A 20,000-nucleotide genomic window follows, 5' to 3' on the forward strand; every position below is an offset into this window, starting at 1 on the left:
TGCTTTGTGCATCCAATTGACTTTGCGTTCATGGAGATCATAACTTTATTTGTGTATGAAATGGATGGTTACTGTAACACCTGAGCCCTTGATAATAGGCTAAGCAACTCTAGATTGTTTACCGTTTTGAGAATAAGATAGGTAGACTACTTACAAGCCTACCTATCAGATTAAAAGTATGTTCTAATAACATGTTCTTTGCAGCACCCCAAACTCTGCTTCCCCTGCAAATAGACTAGACTACTTAGGTTTTCAGGTTCAACTGATATATATATATATTGTGCTTCAGCATTACTTGTCACCCCCTCAGAAACTGTAGGCTATATTAAACATGCCAAATCTGGTACTTTACAATTTGTAGCCTACTGAAAATATTTTGTAGTGAAACAGAAAATCTCACTTTCAAGTGGAACCTTGGATTTCAAAAACACTAAGTCAAAATAACCCATTATTGACTTCTTATTGTAATCGGTGTCATCAGCGTCTAGGCTACTTCTAGCCAGTAGTGATCATGCATATCTTTCATGTCTGAGTGTCCCACGCTGCTCTGCCTTTCCACCAGTCTAATAATTATCCTTGCAGTGAAACCTCAGACCGCCACCCCCCCACCCCTCTCTCTCCCTCTCTCTCTCTCTCTCTCTCTCTCTCTCTCTCTCTTTCTCTCTCTCTCTCTCTCACTCTCACTCTCTCATTCTCTCCCTGGTCATTCGCTAGAAACTCCTGCTAGCCAGACGATCACTTTACCAGCATAACCATGCAACGGTGATACTGCACACAGGCGCGTACACTCACACTCATTATCCGCCCACCCCATGCACTCACACACATTGACTGTGTTCTTCCAGCTCTTTTCATAGAAACGGTTACAAATCAGAATTCAGCATGCCCAGTACACAGCACAGTAGAGCACAGCTGATTATATGTATGCCTTCCCAGGAATTCACCTATATAGGGAATAAGGTGCCCTTTGGGATGTAACCATGGTGGTTAGTTCAGCCTGATCACTAGAAATAAACTGGGCACTGGGTGCAAACTTGTGATGCTCAAACCACTGAGCCACCACAGTTCACAATGCTTTAGCAAGCCTTGAGACTACATGGTGATAGTTGATAGAACATCGGCGTGTTGTTTTAATAATGTTGTTTTAGTCCTTTACTGCAGTCAAATGACCAAATCGCCCTCTAGTGGACTCTTGGGAGGAATGTTCTAAATATTATTCATAATTTTTTAATGAATAAACATATATGGTTTTGTTATATTTCAGTCTTCTGCAAACTCAAAATTGAATACATTTCAACTCTATATATGATATGGTATTGGTGTTTTCCTGTGTTAGGTTTATACTGTTGTTACAGAGTAGATTTGTTTAAGACTACCAAGAAACACTCTGTGTGACCCTGATTTAGCTCGCCGTAGTAAGACCAAGCCTTCCCAAAACCGTAGCCCTAACCTTAACCACTCGGAATTAATATGTAAACTTAACCCTTTGAGTTGTTTCTGTTTTAACCCTGTAACCACACAGAAATTGAGGTTCATCCATAATACATCCAATTTTGAAGGGAAACTATGAGATCTTGTTGGGTTAGTTACCACACTATGCTGGTTCCCAGTCCACACTCCAGCACAGTGAGAAAGCAATCACATAGTTACAGTATATAGGCCAGCCAGGTCCCGAAGACATCGACAGATGTCTTCAAAACCCTCCTGTAGGGGCAACGGTGAGCACTATTACCATCAAGTAGGCTTGGGTAAGCACTGAGCTCTGTCTCCTAGGGTCGCAGGTTTAATCCCAGTGCTAGATATTTGTTTTTTATTTTAACCCTATCCCAAACCTTGACCCTTAACTTAATGCCTAAACTTAATTTAAACCTATCCCAAACCTTGACCCTTAACTTAATGCCTAAACTTAATTTAACCCTATCCCAAACCTTGACCCTTAACTTAATGCCTAAACTTAATTTAACCCTATCCCAAACCTTAACCCTTAACTTAATGCCTAAACTTAATTTAACCCTATCCCAAACCTTAACCCTTAACTTAATGCCTAAACTTAATTTAAACCTATCCCAAACCTGAACCCTTAACTTAATGCCTAAACTTAATTTTAACCTATCCCAAACCTTAACCCTTAACTTAATAACTAAACTTATTTTAAACCTATGCCAAACCATATCCCTTAACTTAATGCCTAAACTTAATTTAATCTTATCCCAAACCTTAACCCTTAACTTAACCATTCATAATTAAAGCCTACATTTAACAAGTCGTGAGGCGCCTTGCCAGGAGGCTCAACCCTGGCAACTCAGGGTGTCAAAAACAACTTCGAAATTTGACATTTGGAGTGACTTCGGAATTTGACTTTAGGAGAAACGTGGATAAATGTCAGCATCTGAAGTCAAATTTGTCCAACCGTGAGATTTTGTTGTATATAAACCCAGCAAAAAAATAAAAGTCCCTTTTTAAGGACCCTGTCTTTCACAGATAATTTGTAAAAATCCAAATAACTTCACAGATCTTCATTGTAAAGGGTTTAAACACTCTTTCCCATGCTTGTTCAATGAACTGTAAACAATTAATGAACATGCACCTGTGGAACGGTCATTAAGACACTAACAGCTTACAGACGGTAGGCAATAAATGTCTGAGAACTTGCAGGTGCCTTGGTGGAAGAGTGGGGTAACATCTCACAGCAAGAACTGGCAAATCTGGTGCAGTCCATGAGGAAGAGATGCATCGCAGTACTTAATGCAGCTGGTGGCCACACCAGATACTGACTGTTACTTTTGATTTGACCCCCCCCCTTTGTTCAGGGACACATTATTACATTTCTGTTAGTCACATGTCTGTGGAACTTGTTCAGTTTATGTCTCAGATGTTGAATCTTGTTATGTTCATACAAATATTTACACATGTTAAGTTTGCTGAAAATAAACGCAGTTGACAGTGAGAGGACATTTATTTTTCTGATGAGTTTACTATAGTCAGCTACCGGAGGGAGCAATACATTAGTTTTATGTACAGATCCACTATTTGCTACTTTTGGGGGCTCCCGAGTGGCGCAGCAGTCTAAGGCACTGAATCTCAGTGCTAGAGGCGTCACTAGAGACACTCTGGTTTGAATCCAGGCTGTATCACAGCCGGCCGTGATTGGGAGTCCAATAGGGCGGTGCATAATTGGCCCAGCGTCATCCGGGTTTGGCCGGGGTAGGCCGTCATTGTAAATAAGAATTTGTTCTTAACTGACTTGCCTCGTTAAATAAATAAATAAAATAGTAATTTACAATGATATAAGGGCAGAAGAATGGCCATGCAAGATGGCACTTTACATCAATAAGGTGCAGGAGACTTGAGTGACTCACTGTTCTGTCAACTGTGTTTTAATGCAACACTGTTCAAGCTACTACAGATACGGTACTGTATATTCAAGAGACAATGTGGTGCAATGCAGGACAATTGCAATAATAATGTAGGCTATTGGCACATACAGTATACAATATACACTGATACCCATAGTTTACAGTAGTATTAGTATTATAGATGTAATAGTACAGTATGTACTTCCTTCCCATACTACGTGTTCAAGCACTTTTCCCAAAGACGTCTTTAACACTATGCTTAATCCATAGCCTAATGCTAAAGTGAATCACTATGTGATTGTGATTGCTAAAATGAGTTGTGATGTGATTACAAAAACAAGTCATGTGATTGCTAAAATGTGACAGACAACCTCGATTCGGTCTTATGTTGCAAAATCGGAAATTGTGTTTTTTACATTGGATAAAAGTAGAGCTACAAAATGATATTTCATACACTGCAGTTGAGGAACCATGTGAAAGTAATTCTGCTTTGTAAGTTGATAAACTTGTAACCCCACTTTTGAGCTCTTCTATGTCTACACCTATTCAGCATCATTCACACCCTCTTAAAAATCCATTTGATTTAGTCGTTGGCTGATATCCTAATCCAGAGTTCCCCAATTGATGGCCCACAGGCTGAATTTGGCCCATGGGTGGTTTTATTTACCTCCCAAGTTTTCTGAGCCCTCCCACAAAAAAACGTATTTTAATATTTTTTATTGTTGTACACATTTGACTAAAAAGACCAGGAAATCAGCTCCAAGTGATTTCAATGTAAGGAATCTGTTTCCAAATATTCCCATGCATAATAGAGAGAAACATGTGATCATATCCAAATGTAAGCAAGGTTCGAAATTATTATGTTTTAGTCAAACATTATATCTGTTTGGGCTTCTTGCTGTCCATTTGCAGTCTACAAATTATTAGTAATTATATTCCGGCCTCCGATCATCCACTTAAGAAAAAATCGTCCCGAGTCTGAATCTAGTTGATGATCTCTGTCCTAATCTGACTTTGGTGCAGGTCATGTTGTTCTTCATGTTACTGTCTCTGGTAAACACAAATTATTTCAAATAAAATCTACGTTTATTGTCACATGCACAGGACACAGAATGTGTAAACGGTACAGTGAAATTGTTATTTGAACATTTGCATAGTAGCAATATAAAACATTTAAAGTGTCCAAAAAGTTATATTTTATAAATATGTTATAATTATTAGATGATGCTTACCCAGACACACTTGTCCAAATTAATGGGTCATGTGAAAGAAATGTGTTAACCCCCCCGCCCAAATGGAAAATGAAAAATGGATCAATGATGGCCAGAAGAGCGGCGACAGCGATCGCCGAACGCCGCCCGAACAAGGAGAGTAACCAACTTCGGCGGAAGTCGTGACAGCAGCATTGTTGTTGAGAGCAGTAGCAACACTTTTGCAGTTCTCCATGGCTAACGTTGTATCTTTCAAAAAAGACGCGGTAGCAAGAATTATCTATACCTACTTGACAACTCATGTTATAGACAGAAGCATGCTACATGACAGACAAATCCAAACTCATCTCTCGGCATGTCCGGCCCATCTATTATCTCAGCCAATCATGTCTAGCGGGAAGGTTCCTGACTTTTTCCATGGCTAAACCACCTAGGCTCGTAATTTAACAATTTTATTCATATTTACAGATGGCTTACAAGTTTGTTATTAAGGCACATGAAAGTTCACATGTTCCAGAAGGCATTTCTAACAAAAAAAAACATTTTGATTTAAAAAAACAGTACATTCAAATGCCACTCCTGCGAAGTAGTGATGTGCGACATACGCCTAGCTTCCTGAAACAGGTCACAAAATTTGATTGTGAAGTGATTGAAAAGTACCTGTATTAACATGAGTAGAGGGGGATGTAAATGTGAGGAAAGTGTCAGGGTCACTAAGCCATACATCATAAACTTGGGAGGTCCCTGTGCTAATGGGACAGTCCTAATCAAATTGATTATCCATACCATAGAAATCAATGGGCAGAATTAATGCCGGGGCCAGTCGCAGTGACAACCCTTTTTCTTCTGAAAGTCTTATCCATTGTGTTGAGAACAAATCTGTCTTCTTGTGACAGAATGTGTTTTCTTTCTTTTTTTTGCTGCTGTGGACCTTACAAATGTGCAGGGCTCATTTCTAAAAGAGAAGTCTCAATATGACTTCCCTGTTGAAATAAAGGTAAATAAATAATAATAACAATAACTCTAGTCTGAGACAGAGAGTGAGACAGAAAGAGATTGTGGGAAAGAGAATGAGGGGTGAGCGGAGAGGACAAGGAAGAAAGGAGAAGAGACTGCAACAGAGAAAGTGAGAGAGAAAGAAAGAGAAGAGGAAGAGCGAGAGAGAAAGACTAACAGAGAGAGATAGAACGCGAGGGAGTTTATATCAGTCGTATCTCTGTACCCTCTATGCTAACATAAATAACATCTTGGTCTGGCATATTAAACAGCTCAGTAATGTAGCCACCATTTAGATTTACAGTATGTCTCCCAATTATGAGACAGCTGAATGTTGCATCTGACCTGTGACATTTCTTCCCGATCATTCTTTCTTCCCCTGGAGGGACTTAAAGGACTGTGGGCTTGATCAGACTAATGTATTGGCTAAGACTGGCTCAAGGTCTTATGCCCAGTCCATCATTGTGATTCACTCTAGGAGAGAGAAAGGAGAGTTGGAAGAGTGGTTAGATGAGCTGGTGGCTGCATCTCAATACTGTTCATGGGCGCCTTTTCTTTCATAGTATTTTTGTTTGTCATCATCAGGGCCTTGTGTTTTTCCTAGTCAGGTCAGGGTGTGGGGACAGGGAAAACTCCTGGCCTTATTCATTAGCTGGTTGGTTAAGGGACTGGATAGTTTTCCATGTTGCTTAGACCTGTCATGTTTTGTCAGATCAGTGATTGTGGAGGAGAGGACAAAATGGAATGCAGATAGTAAATTCTATTGAGACACAGCCACTCGCTTCTTAGTTTTGATTGGAAGGGGCATCGTCAGAAGATAGGATAGGCAGATTAGTCATTAGCAGCGGGTTAGCAGAGCTCTTATGGATCTCACCTTCCATTAAATACCTAGTAAAAACACATCAATAACTCATACTTAAGTGGGTATTTCCAGTGTTACTAGCTGACTGTGTAAGATTTATGTCATGTAAAGTGCACCATGTCATACCTGATAATCATCACAGATTTCCACTGTGAGTGGAGGAAATGATTTTGTTTGCATCATTCCACGTCACATGCGCCTGCCGTATGCCCCCCCCCCCCCCCCCCCCCACAACCTCAGGAGCCTGAAGAAATTTGGCGTATGCATCCTGTCGGGCTGTATCACCGCCTGGTATGGCAACTGCTCTGCCAACAACCGTAAGGCTCTCCAGAGGGTAGTGAGGTCTGCACAACGCATCACCGGGGGCAAACTACCTGCCCTCCAGGACACCTACACCACCCGATGTCACAGGAAGGCCAAAAAGATCATCAAGGACAACAACCACCTGAGCCACTGCCTGTTCCCCTCTCTACCATCCAGATGGGGAGGTCAGTACAGGTGCATCAAAGATGAGACCGAGAGACTGAAAAATAGCTTCTATCTCAAAGCTAAACAGCACTCACTAACTCAGAGAGGTTGCTGCCTACATAGAGACTCAAATCACTGGCCACTTTAATAAATGGATCACTAGTCACTTTAAACAAATCCACTTTAGCAATTTTAACATATCTTCCATTACTCATCTCATATGTACATACTATACCTTGTAGGCTACGTGTGCCTTTTTAAAAATGCATGTAGTTCTGTATTATGTCATTCTGTATTATGTTAAATTTTTTGTGTGGACCCCAGGAAGAGTAGATGCTGCTTTTGCAACAGCTAATGGGGATCCTAATAAAATACCAAAATACCAAATACTATCTATTGCACCTTGCCTATGCTGCTTGGCCATCGCTCAGCCATATATTTATATGTCCATATTCTTATTCCATTCCTTTAGATTTGTGTGTATTAGGTAGTTGTTGGGGCCATGTTAGATTACTTGTTAGATATTGCTGCACTGTCGGAACTAGAAGCACAAGCATTTGGCTACACTCGCATTAACATCTGCTAATCATGTGTATCCGACCAATAACATGTGATTTGATTTGAACTACACACACTCTCAGTGGCTCAATGTCACCTCTTACTGGGGCTAATGACATGCTAATAGTGACTGTGTATATGCTGCCCTACACACTGCTCTCAGTGGCTCAATGTCACCTCTTACTGGGGCTAATGACATGCTAATAGTGACTGTGTATATGCTGCCCTACACACTGCTCTCAGTGGCTCAATGTCACCTCTTACTGGGGCTAATGACATGCTAATAGTGACTGTGTATATGCTGCCCTACACACTGCTCTCAGTGGCTCAATGTCACCTCTTACTGGGGATAATGACATGCTAATAGTGACTGTGTATATGCTGCCCTACACACTGCTCTCAGTGGCTCAATGTCACCTCTTACTGGGGCTAATGACATGCTAATAGTGACTGTGTATATGCTGCCCTACACACTGCTCTCAGTGGCTCAATGTCACCTCTTACTGGGGATAATGACATGCTAATAGTGACTGTGTATATGCTGCCCTACACACTGCTCTCAGTGGCTCAATGTCACCTCTTACTGGGGCTAATGACATGCTAATAGTGACTGTGTATATGCTGCCCTACACACTGCTCTCAGTGGCTCAATGTCACCTCTTACTGGGGCTAATGACATGCTAATAGTGACTGTGTATACGCTGCCCTACACACTGCTCTCAGTGGCTCAATGTCACCTCTTACTGGGGCTAATGACATGCTAATAGTGACTGTGTATACGCTGCCCTACACACTGCTCTCAGTGGCTCAATGTCACCTCTTACTGGGGCTAATGACATGCTAATAGTGACTGTGTATATGCTGCCCTACACACTGCTCTCAGTGGCTCAATGTCACCTCTTACTGGGGCTAATGACATGCTAATAGTGACTGTGTATACGCTGCCCTACACACTGCTCTCAGTGGCTCAATGTCACCTCTTACTGGGGCTAATGACATGCTAATAGTGACTGTGTATACGCTGCCCTACACACTGCTCTCAGTGGCTCAATGTCACCTCTTACTGGGGCTAATGACATGCTAATAGTGACTGTGTATATGCTGCCCTACACACTGCTCTCAGTGGCTCAATGTCACCTCTTACTGGGGCTAATGACATGCTAATAGTGACTGTGTATATGCTGCCCTACACACTGCTCTCAGTGGCTCAATGTCACCTCTTACTGGGGATAATGACATGCTAATAGTGACTGTGTATACGCTGCCCTACACACTGCTCTCAGTGGCTCAATGTCACCTCTTACTGGGGCTAATGACATGCTAATAGAGACTGTGTATATGCTGCCCTACACACTGCTCTCAGTGGCTCAATGTCACCTCTTACTGGGGCTAATGACATGCTAATAGAGACTGTGTATATGCTGCCCTACACACTGCTCTCAGCCCAAAGGTTAAATGCAGACAGATACTTTGTCCCTCCACTGGAACAATGGCACAACACTGTGGACCAGCTGACGACTCAGAGATAGTCAACTACCACGTGCTTTGAGGCTAAGCTATATGGAATTGTTTGTAGAAAGTCATACCAAGGATCATTTAGCCGTTTGATTTGGAATTTGAAGACCCATTGAAGTATCCCCAAATAACATATATCTGATGAAAAATTTACCTTTTTGGCTTCACTGCTATTAGCCCATACAAATGCATTAAACAAAAGATATTCCACAAAAAAATCTAAAGGAAGTTTTTTCTGAAGTGTCTGTCCTATATCTCAGAGATATAAGAAAGATCAGACAATGTTTTTAGATATATATTTTTTTTTACATGCATTTAACCCCTTGTTTTTGGAACTAAACAGTCTCCATATACAGTGGCTTCGGGAAAGTATTCAGACCCTTTGACTTTTTTCAATTTCTTTTACGTTACAGCCTTATTTTAAAATGTATTAAATAGTTTTTTCCCCTCATCAATCTACACACAATGACCCATAATGGCAAAGCAAATAGCGTATTCAGACCCTTTACTCAGTACTTTGTTGAAGCACGTTTGGCAGTGATTACAGAATCAAGTCTTCTTGGGTATGACGCTACAAGCTTGGCATACCTGTATTTGGAGAGTTTCTCCAATTCTTCTCTGCAGATCTTCTCAAGCACTGTCAGGTTGGAAGGGGAATGTTGCTGCACAGCAATTTTTAGTTCTCTCCTGAGATATTTGATCGGGTTCAAGTCTGGGCTCTGGCTTGGCCACTCAAGGACATTCAGAGACTTGTCCCAAAGCCACTCCTGCGTTGTTTTGGCTGTGTGCTTAGTGTCGTTGTCCTGTTGAAAGGTGAACCTTCGCCCTAGTCTGAGTTCCTGAGCACTCTGGATCAGCTTTAAATCAAGGATCTCTCTGTACTTTGCTGCGGTCATCTTTGCCTTGATCCTGACTAGTCTACCAGTCCCTGCCGCTGAAAAACATCTCCACAGCATGATGCTGCCACCATGTTTCACCGTAGGGATGGTGCCCGGTTTCCTCCAGACTTGACGCTTGGCATTCAGGCCAGAGAGTTCAATCTTGGTTTCATCAGACCAGAGAATCTTGTTTCTCATGGTCTGAGAATCTTTAGGTGTCTTTTGGCAAACTCCAAGCGGGCTGTCATGTGTCTTTACTGAGGAGTGGCTTCCGTCTTGCCACTCTACCATAAAGGCCTGATTGGTGGAGTGCTGCAGAGATGGTTGACGTTCTGGAAGTTTCTCCCATCTCCATAGAGGATCTCTAGAGCTCTGCCAGTGACCATCAGGTTCTTGGTCACCTCCCTAACCAAGGCCCTTCTCCCCCGATTGCTCAGTTTGGCTGGGTGGCCAGGTCTAGGAACAGTCTTGGTGGTTCCAAACTTCTTCCATTTAAGGATGATGAAAGCAACTCTGTTCTTGGGGACTTTCAATGCTCCAGAAATTTTTTGGTACCCTTCCCCAGATCTGTGCCTCGAGACAATCCTGTCTCGGAGCTCAAAGGACAATTCCTCTGACCTCATTGCTTGGTTTTTGCTCTGTTGTAAACTGTCAACTGTGGGATCTTATGTAGACAGGTGTGTGCCTTTCCAAATCATGTTCAATCATTTGAATTTACCATAGGTAGACTCCTCCTCTTAAGGAGGATCAATGGAAACAGGATGCACCTGAGCTCAATTTCGAGTCTCATAGCAAAGGGTCAGAATTCTTATGTAAATAAGGTATTTCAGTTTATTATTTTGAATACATTTGCTAAAATTTCTAAAAACCTGTTTTCACTTTGCCATAATGGGGAATTGTGAAATAGCTGTGCAGCTACGCTCTCCATCCAACCTGACAGCTTGAGAGGATCTGCAAAGAAGAATGGGAGATAATCCCCAAGCTTATAGTGTATAAATTTGCAAACATTTCAAAAAACCTGTTTTTGCCTTGTCCAAGTGTGGTATTGTGTATAGATTGATGAGGGAAAAAAACAATTTAATACATTTTAGAATAAGGCTGTAAGTCCAGGGGTCTGAATACTTTCACAATGCACAGTTCTTCCATTCACTTTTTCAACTGGTTCCGGGGGACCTTAAGACAAGTGTTGTGAGCCCTGTGGGCATCCTAGAGAAAAACAACCGACATGTACAGTACCAGTCAAAAGTTTGGACACACCTACTCATTGCAGGGTTTTTCTTTATTTTTTACTATTTTCTACATTGTAGAATAATAGTGAAGACATCAAAATCATGAAATAACCTATATGGAATCATGTAGTAACCAAAAAAATGGTAAACAAATCTAAATATATTTTATATTTGAGATTCTCAAGGTAGCCACCCTTTGCCTTGATGACAGCTTTGCACACTCTTGTCATTCTCTCAACCAGCTTTGAGGTAGTCACCTGAAATGCATTTTAATTAACAGGTGTGCCTTGTTAAAAGTTAATTTGTGGAATTTACATCCTTAATGAGTTTGAGCCAACTAGTTGTGTTGTGATAAGGTAGGGGTGGTATACAGAAGATAGCCCTATTTGGTAAAATAACAAGTCAAATCAAAATCAAATCAAATGTATTTATAAAGCCCTTCTTACATCAGCTGATATCTCAAAGTGCTGTACAGAAACCCAGCCTAAAACCCCAAACAGCAAGCAATGCAGGTGTAGAAGCACGGTGGCTAGGAAAAACTCCCTAGAAAGGCCAAAACCTAGGAAGAAACCTAGAGAGGAACCAGGCTATGAGGGGTGGCCAGTCCTCTTCTGGCTGTGCCGGGTGGAGATTATAACAGAACATGGCCAAGATGTTCAAATGTTCATAAATGACCAGCAGGGTCAAATAATAATAATCACAGTAGTTGTTGAGGGTGCAACAAGTCAGCACCTCAGGAGTAAATGTCAGTTGGCTTTTCATAGCCGATCATTGAGAGTATCTCTACTGCTCCTGCGGTCTCTAGAGAGTTGAAAACAGCAGGTCTGGGACAGGTAGCACGTCCGGTGAACAGGTCAGGGTGCCATAGTCGCAGGCAGAACATTTGAAACTGGAGCAGCAGCACGGCCAGGTGGACTGGGGACAGCAAGGAGTCATCATGCCAGGTAGTCCTGAGGCATGGTCCTCCGAGAGAGAGAAAGAAAGAGAGAAAGAGAGAATTAGAGAGAGCCTACTTAAATTCACACAGGACACCAGATAAGACAGGAGAAATACTCCAGATATAACAGACTGACCCTAGCCCCCCGACACATAAACTACTGCAGCATAAATACTGGAGGCTGAGACAGGAGGGGTCAGGAGACACTGTGGCCCCATCCGATGATACCCCCGGACAGGGCCAAACAGGCAGGATATAACCCCACCCACTTTGCCAAAGCACAGCCCCCACACCACAAGTCCATATTATGGCAAGAAGAGCTCAAACAAGAAAAGAGAAATGACAATCCGTCATTACTTTCCGACATGGTCAGTCAATTCTGAAAATTTCATGAACCTTGAAAGTTTCTTCAAGTGCAGTCGCAAAAACCATCAAGCGTTATGATGAATCTGGCTCTCAGAGGACCCCCACAGGAAAGGAAGACCCAGAGTTAACTCTGCTGCAGAGGATAAGTTCATTAGAGTTACCAGCCTCAGAAATTGCAGCCCAAATAAATGCTTCACAGAATTCAAGAAACAGACACATCTCAAAATCGACTGTTCAGAGGAGAGTGGTTGAAACAGGCTTTCATTGCTGCAAAGAAACCACTAATAAAGTACACCAATAATATAAGAGACTTGCTTGGGCCAAGAAACACGAGGAATGGTCATTAGACCATTGGAAATCTGTGCTTTGAGATTTTGGTTCCAACCGCTGTGTCTTTGTGAGATGCAGAGTAGGTGAATGGATGATCTCTGCATGTGTGGTTCCCACTGTGAAGCATGGAGGAGGAGGTGTGATGGTGTGGGGGTGCTTTTCTGGTGACACTGTCGGTGGAAACGCGTTCTTTGGAGTGATGAATCACGCTTCACCATCTGGCAGTCCGACGGACGAATCTGGGTTTGGCGATGCCAGGAGAATGCAACCTGCCCGAATGCCTAGTGCCAACTGTAAAGTTTGGTGGAGGAGGAATAATGGTCTGGGGCTGTTTTTAATGGTTCGGCTAGGCCCCTTAGTAACAGTGAAGGGAAATCTTAACATTACAGCATACAATGACATTCTAGACGATTTTGTGCTTCCGACTTTGTGGCAACAGTTTGGGGAAGTTCCTTTCCTGTTCCAGCATGACAATCCCAGTGGTGGATAAAGTTCTCAATTGTCATACTTGAGTAAAAGTAAAGATACCTTAATAGAAAATTACTTCAGTAAAGTGTGTTTAGTGAGTCTGCCAGATCAGAGGCATTAGGGATGACCAGGGATGTTCTCTTGATAAGTGTGTGAATTGGACAATTTTCCTGTCAAAATGTAATGAATACTTTTGGCTGTCAGGGAAAATGTATGGAGTAAAAAGTACATTATTTTCTTTAGGAATGTAGTGAAGTAAAAGTAAAAGTTGGCAAAAATATAAATAGTAAAGGAAAGTACAGATACCCCCAAAAAACTACTTAAGTAGTACTTTAAAGTATTTTTACTTTAGTACTTTACACCACTGGACAATGCCCCCGTGCACATAGCAAGGTCCATACAGAAATGGTTTGTCGAGATCGGTGTGGAAGAACTTGACTGGCCTGCACAAGCCCTGACCTCAACTCCATCAAACACCTTTGGGATGAATTGGAACGCCGACTGCGAGCCAGGCCTAATCACACAACAGCATTGCCCAACCTCATTAATGCTCTTTTGGCTGAATGGGAACAAATCCCCGCTGCAATGTTCCAACATCTAGTGGAAAACCTTCCCAGAAGAGTTGAGGCTGTTATAGCAGCAAAGGGGGGGACCAACTCCATATGAATAACACATTTCGAGAATGAGCTCTCTGGTACTTTGAGATATATGACCCATTTCATACGTAGAAATTGACATTATAGGTCTTCATAGCCCTCCTTTAGGATTGCACAGTCAGCAAATCACCAGCAGAGGGAGTTTCCTTAGAATCAATTTCCTCTTCACTGTATTGATTGATGGTGCTCATAAAATGTATCATACATTCAGAACTAGTAGAGAGACAACTCTGGAAATGTCATGCACTTGTATAGTGTATTGTTCAAAACATGTCTTAAAATAAACAAAACCAAAAGGGTAGTTTTGGTTGCTAAAATTCTAATAGTTCACCTAATTTCAGTTTATGTGACAAAACAAGCAAGTATAGTGTAGATAATCATTGTACCATCCAAACCGCTGTGAAATATATTTTCCTTAACCAAAAAGATTGTATTTTCAGCTGTTTGAAGCCGGTGTACAAAACCGAAAGACGCAAAAACGAAACTTAAGAATAGGAAGCATAGAAATATCGCACATAGAACAGATCTATCGCTTCTTAGACTTGCTTTCAATGCGAAAAACAGATCTATAACACACATTTCTATGTGCATTTTGTTGGGTCGCCCAACAAGTTACATATAGCAGCTTTACTATCTTTAATGTTTAATAAATTAATGTGGCATTTTTTATTTCAGAATCTGGACATACTCCATATTTTAGTGCACAAAATAGAGAGTATATTGACACCAAGATGTTGTCTGTGTAGTGTACGGTTCACGGTTTAATAACAGATCATCGTTATTAAAAGGGCCTAAAATGGCGACTTTCATCGTGATTTTCCCCCTCAAAAATGTGATGCATATGTAAAAGCATGTTAAACATCCTTCCCCCCAATAAAGTTCCTAAGTGAGAATTGCCACATAAATCTGAGAAACAGCTGGAGTGGAATCACAAGTCCCCACAAGAATATTAGACTAACAAAATGTTGACTAACTCGGGACATTTAGTTAGTCCCCACAAGGAAAAAGGCTATTTGTAGGGGGTTTGGGGTTAGAATTAGGGTTAGGGTTTAGGGTTAAAGGGTTAGGTTAGAAGATAGTCTAGGGTTGGGTTAGGGTTTAGGTTAGGTTTTGGAGTTAAGGTTAGAGTTAAGGTTAAGGTTAGGGTAACAATAGGGTTTAGGGTTAGGGTCAGGGGTTAGGGAAAATAGGATTTTGAATGGGAATCAATTGTATGTCCCCACATGATTAGTTAAAAAAGACTGTGTGTGTGTGTGTGCATGTGCGAGTGTGTGGGTGTTTTTCCTAGCCCCCGTGCTTCTACAACTGCATTGCTTGCTGTTTGGGGTTTTAGGCTGGGTTTCTGTACAGCACTTTGTGACATCAGCTGATGTAAGAAGGCCTTTATAAATACATTTGATTGATTGATTGTCTGTCTCTGTCACGTTCCTGACCTTATTTCCTTTATTTTGTCGTTGTTTAGTTGGTCAGGACGTGAGGTGGGTGGGCATTCTATGTTATGTGTTTCTATGTTGGGTTCATTTTCAATTAGCCTGATATGGTTCTCAATCAGGGGCAGGTGTTTTACGTTTCCTCTGATTGAGAACCATATTAAGGTAGGCTGTTCTCACTGTTTGTTCGTGGGTGATTGTTGCTGTGTCTGTGTTTGTTCGCCACACGGTACTGTTTTGTTCCTGTTCGTGCGTTCATTTTTATATGTTCTCAAGGTCAGGTCTGTTCACGTCGTTTATTGTTTTGTAGTTTGTTTAAGTGTTTTCCGTCTTCGTTTAATAAACTATAAGTATGTATTCAAACCACGCTGCATTTTGGTCCGATCCTTGCTCCTCCTCAGATGAGGAGGAGGACGAGCGTTACAGTCTCATAATGAATCCTCAGCAGTTGAAAGTCAGCGTGCTGCTGTGAATTGGTGTTTTTATGTGGTGGAGTTGTTATAATGCTGATGTCACTAGTCAGTCTGTTGAAGCATTCAACCGTGATGGTGTCCTGGGAGCATGAAACAGACCACTGTGTGTTTGGTCTTCTCCAGAGGAGGCAGGAAGCTCTGCTCGGCTCTCCAGGTTGGGCAGGCTCTGGCCTGCATATTGAGGAAGAAAAGACAGGAGGAAGAGAAGAAGAAGGGGGGGTGGAGGAGGGTGAAGGATGGAGTAGGAGGAGGACGATCCTTGATTGTTCCTGCTCAATGTTCCACATTGAGAGAGGATAGGGGGCTAGATGGATAGATAAAGTCGAGGGGGGAAGAAATGCTGTTTGCCGTTATTATCAGCCAGGGCACCCGAGTGCTGTTACGTACCTTCTCGTAGGTTTGGGTTTTGCGAGGTTGTTGTGGACGGAGATAGAGCATAAGAGTTAACATCTGCCTCTGATTCCAAAGGTTGCATGTTTGAATCCAGCGATAGAAAGTTTTTTTTTTAAGCCCATCTCAAACCTTAACCCTTTCCTTAACCATTCAGAGTTAATGCCTAAACTTAATTCTAAACTTAAAAATTCTGAGAAACTTAACCTTAAACACTTCAAAATGTTGACGTTTGCAGCAACTTTGAAATTTGTTCTTTGAGAATCATGGATGGTCTAATTCTGATGTGAGACTGTGAGACTGGTTACTTTGTGGGTTCTTTGACAAAAGAGAGAAGGTATGGAGGTGGTCAACTGACAGACATTGACAGACATTGAATCTGGACATTTATCCTGCACTGTTCAAATTAAGTGCTTTGTAACACTAAAACTAGTGGAATCTGAGCTGCCACCAACTTTAAGGAGACCAAACCTTGACTATACTGTTCCGTGCCGGGTAACTGTGTCTTTTCTGACCACACACACACACACACACACACACACACACACACACACACACACACACACACACACACACACACACACACACACACACCATCAGTGTAGTGACATTGACCATGGTGAACCAGCATGGCTCAACCCCTCACATGTGTGATGTTTGACGGATCTCCTCTGGATTGTGACAGACATCAGGCCCTAAGTTTCACTGGAGATAGAGAGGGAGGGAGAGAGAGAGTGTTTGAAAAAGAGAGAGAGGGAGAAAGAGGGTGGAGATACAGAAAGAGAGAGAGAGCGAAAGAAAATGAAAAAGGGTGGAGATAGAGGGGGGGGGGGGAGAAAGAGGGTGGAGATAAGGACCCTGGGACTAAACACCTCCCCCTGCAACCGGATCCTGGACTTCCTGACGGGCTGCCCCCAGGTGGTAAGGGTAGGTAACAACACATCTGCCACGCTGATCGTCAACACGGGGGCCCCTCAGGGCTGCGTGCTCAGTCCCCTCCTGTAACTCCCTGTTCACCTATGACTGCATGGCCAAACACGACTCCAACACCATCATTAAGTTTGCCGACCACACAACAGTGGTAGGCCTGATCCCAATGAGACAGCCTATAGGGAGGAGGTCAAAAGACCTGGCAGTGTGGTGCTAGGATAACAACCTCTCCCTCAACGTGATCAAGACAAAAGAGATGAATGTGGACTACAGGAAAAGGAGGACAGAGTACGCCCCCATTCTCATCGACGGGGCTGTAGTGGATCAGGTTGAGAGCTTCAAGTTCCTTGGTGTCCACATCACCAACAAACTAACATGGTCCAAACACACCAAGACAGTCATGAAGAGGGCACAACAACGCCTATTCCTCCTCAGAAGATTTGGCATGGGTCCTCAGGCCCTCAAAAAGCTCTACAGCTGCACCATCGAGAGCATCCTGACTGGTTGCATCACCGCCTGGTATGGCAACTGCTCAGCCTCCGACCGCAAGGCACTACAGAGGGTAGTGCGTATGGCCCAGTACATCACTAGGGCCAAGCTTCCTGCCATCCAGGACCTCAATACCAGGCGGTGTCAGAGGAAGACCTTAAAAATTGCCAAAGACTCCAGCCACCCTAGTCATAGACTGTTCTCTCTGCTACCGAACGGCAAGCGGTACCAAAGCGCCGAGTCTAGGTCCAAAAGGCATCTTAACAGCTTCTACCCCCAAGCCATAAGACTCCTAAACAGCTAATCAAATGGCTACCCGGACTATTTGCTGCTGCTACTCTCTGTTCATTATCCATGCATGGTCACTTTACCTTTACCTACATGTACATATTACCTCAATTACCTCGACTAACCTGTGCCCCCGCACATTGACTCTGTACCAGTACCCCCTGTATATAGCCTCCATATTGACTCTGTACCAGTCTCCCCTGTATACAGCCTCCACATTGACTCTGTACCAGTACCCCCTGTATATAGCCTCCACATTGACTCTGTACCAGTCCCCCCTGTATACAGCCTCCACATTGACTCTGTACCGGTACCCCCTGTATATAGCCTCCACATTGACTCTGTACCGGTACCCCCTGTATATAGCCTCCACATTGACTCTGTACCAGTACCCCCTGTATACAGCCTCCACATTGACTCTGTACCAGTCCCCCCTGTATATAGCCTCCACATTGACTCTGTACCAGTACCCCCTGTATATAGCCCCCGCACATTGACTCTGTACCAGTACGCCCTGTATATAGCCTCCACATGGACTCTGTACCAGTCTCGCCCTCTCTCTGTAGAGAGAGAGAGAGAGACCATTAAAAAGTAAATTGAAATAAAATTTGGCTAAAACTAATTGATTATGTCATTGAACCAATTGCACTTTATGGCAGCGAGGTGTGGGGTCCACTTGCAAAACAAGATTTCATCAAATGGGACAAACACCCCATTGAAACCCTGCATGCAGAGTTCTGTAAGATTCTCCTACATGTCCAGAGGAAAACTACAAACAATGCATGCAGGGCAGAATTAGACCAATATCCACTAATAATAAAAACTCAAAAAAGAGCAATTCAGTTTTGGAAACATCTAAAATACAGTGACCCCCTCGCATATCATTACCAAGCCCTGCAATGTCAAGAGCTGAACAAAGAAAAGAGTCCCCTCATCCAGCTGGTCCTGGGGCTGAGTTCACAAACCTGTTCTACTAACACACTGAAGCCTCAGGACCAGAACATCCAATCAATCAGAATAAACCAAATTACAACATAGTCAAAACAAAACTACATTACTTATTGGGAAACACAAACACAAAGCAAAATGCAGTGCTACCTGGCCCTAAATCGACAGTACACCGTGGCTAAATATTTTACCATGGTTACTGATCAAAACCTTAGAAAAACCTTGACAAAGTACAGGTTCAGTGAGCACAGCCTTGCCATTGAGAAGGGTAGACACAGGAAAACCTGTAGAGGAAAGGCTGTGCAACCACTGCACAACAGCAGAACCTGAGACGGAGCTGCATTTCCTAACAAAATGTCAAAAATATAAAACAATTAGAGAGTGTCATTTTCCCAAATTTGAAAACCTTATTCAAGGTTTCAAAGACCTCTCTGATGAGGATAGGCTACCCGTCCTGTTGGGGGAGGACGCAGAGAGCTGTGGGTTGGCAGCGCACTACATTGCTGCCTGCCATAAGTTGAGGGACAGTGTCTGACAGACCAATCAACCTGCACATGTCCTCTACTGTATGCTTATTGTTATTGTTGAATGTATGGTTATTTTGACCCTTGGTTATTGTTATTACTGTTGTCCCGTTGAGAATTTTGATTCTCATTTTTATTTATTTTCATATTGTAAATATCCAAAATAAGCTTTGGCAATATGTACATTGTTACGTCATGCCAATAAAGCGAATTGAGAGAGGGAGAGAGAGAGACACACACACAGAGAGAGAAAGAGACACACAGAGAGAGAGAGAGATACAGAGAGAGAGAGAGATACAGAGAGAGAGAGATACAGATACAGAGAGAGAAATACAGATACAGAGAGAGAGATACAGATACAGAGAGAGAGAGAGAGATACAGAGAGAGAGATACAGATACAGAGAGAGAGATACAGATACAGAGAGAGCACACAAAAAACTATACATACAGGTAACTTCCACAAAGCTGTGAACAATTTAAGAGACAAGGCAAGAAGGGCATTCTATGCCATCAAAATGAACATACAATTTGACATACCAATTAGGATCTGGTGAAAAATACTTGAATCAGTTATAGAAGCCATTGCCCCCAGGACAGCAAACCAAATCATGATAAAACAAAAAGATAATTACTTGACACATTGGAAAGAATTTACAAAAAAAATAGAATGCTATTTGGCCCTAAACAGAGAGTACAC

General features: G+C 42.4%; 1 protein-coding gene across 1 annotated transcript in view; it reads left to right on the forward strand.

The window, feature by feature from the left end:
• Window positions 1-20,000, forward strand: part of LOC139560620 (glypican-1-like) — a 144,218-nt gene that overhangs the window by 741 nt on the left and 123,477 nt on the right. The gene's annotated exons all lie outside the window — the stretch shown is intronic.

The sequence above is a fragment of the Salvelinus alpinus genome, chromosome 30, assembly GCF_045679555.1.
Source record: "Salvelinus alpinus chromosome 30, SLU_Salpinus.1, whole genome shotgun sequence".
Lineage (NCBI taxonomy): Eukaryota > Metazoa > Chordata > Actinopteri > Salmoniformes > Salmonidae > Salvelinus > Salvelinus alpinus.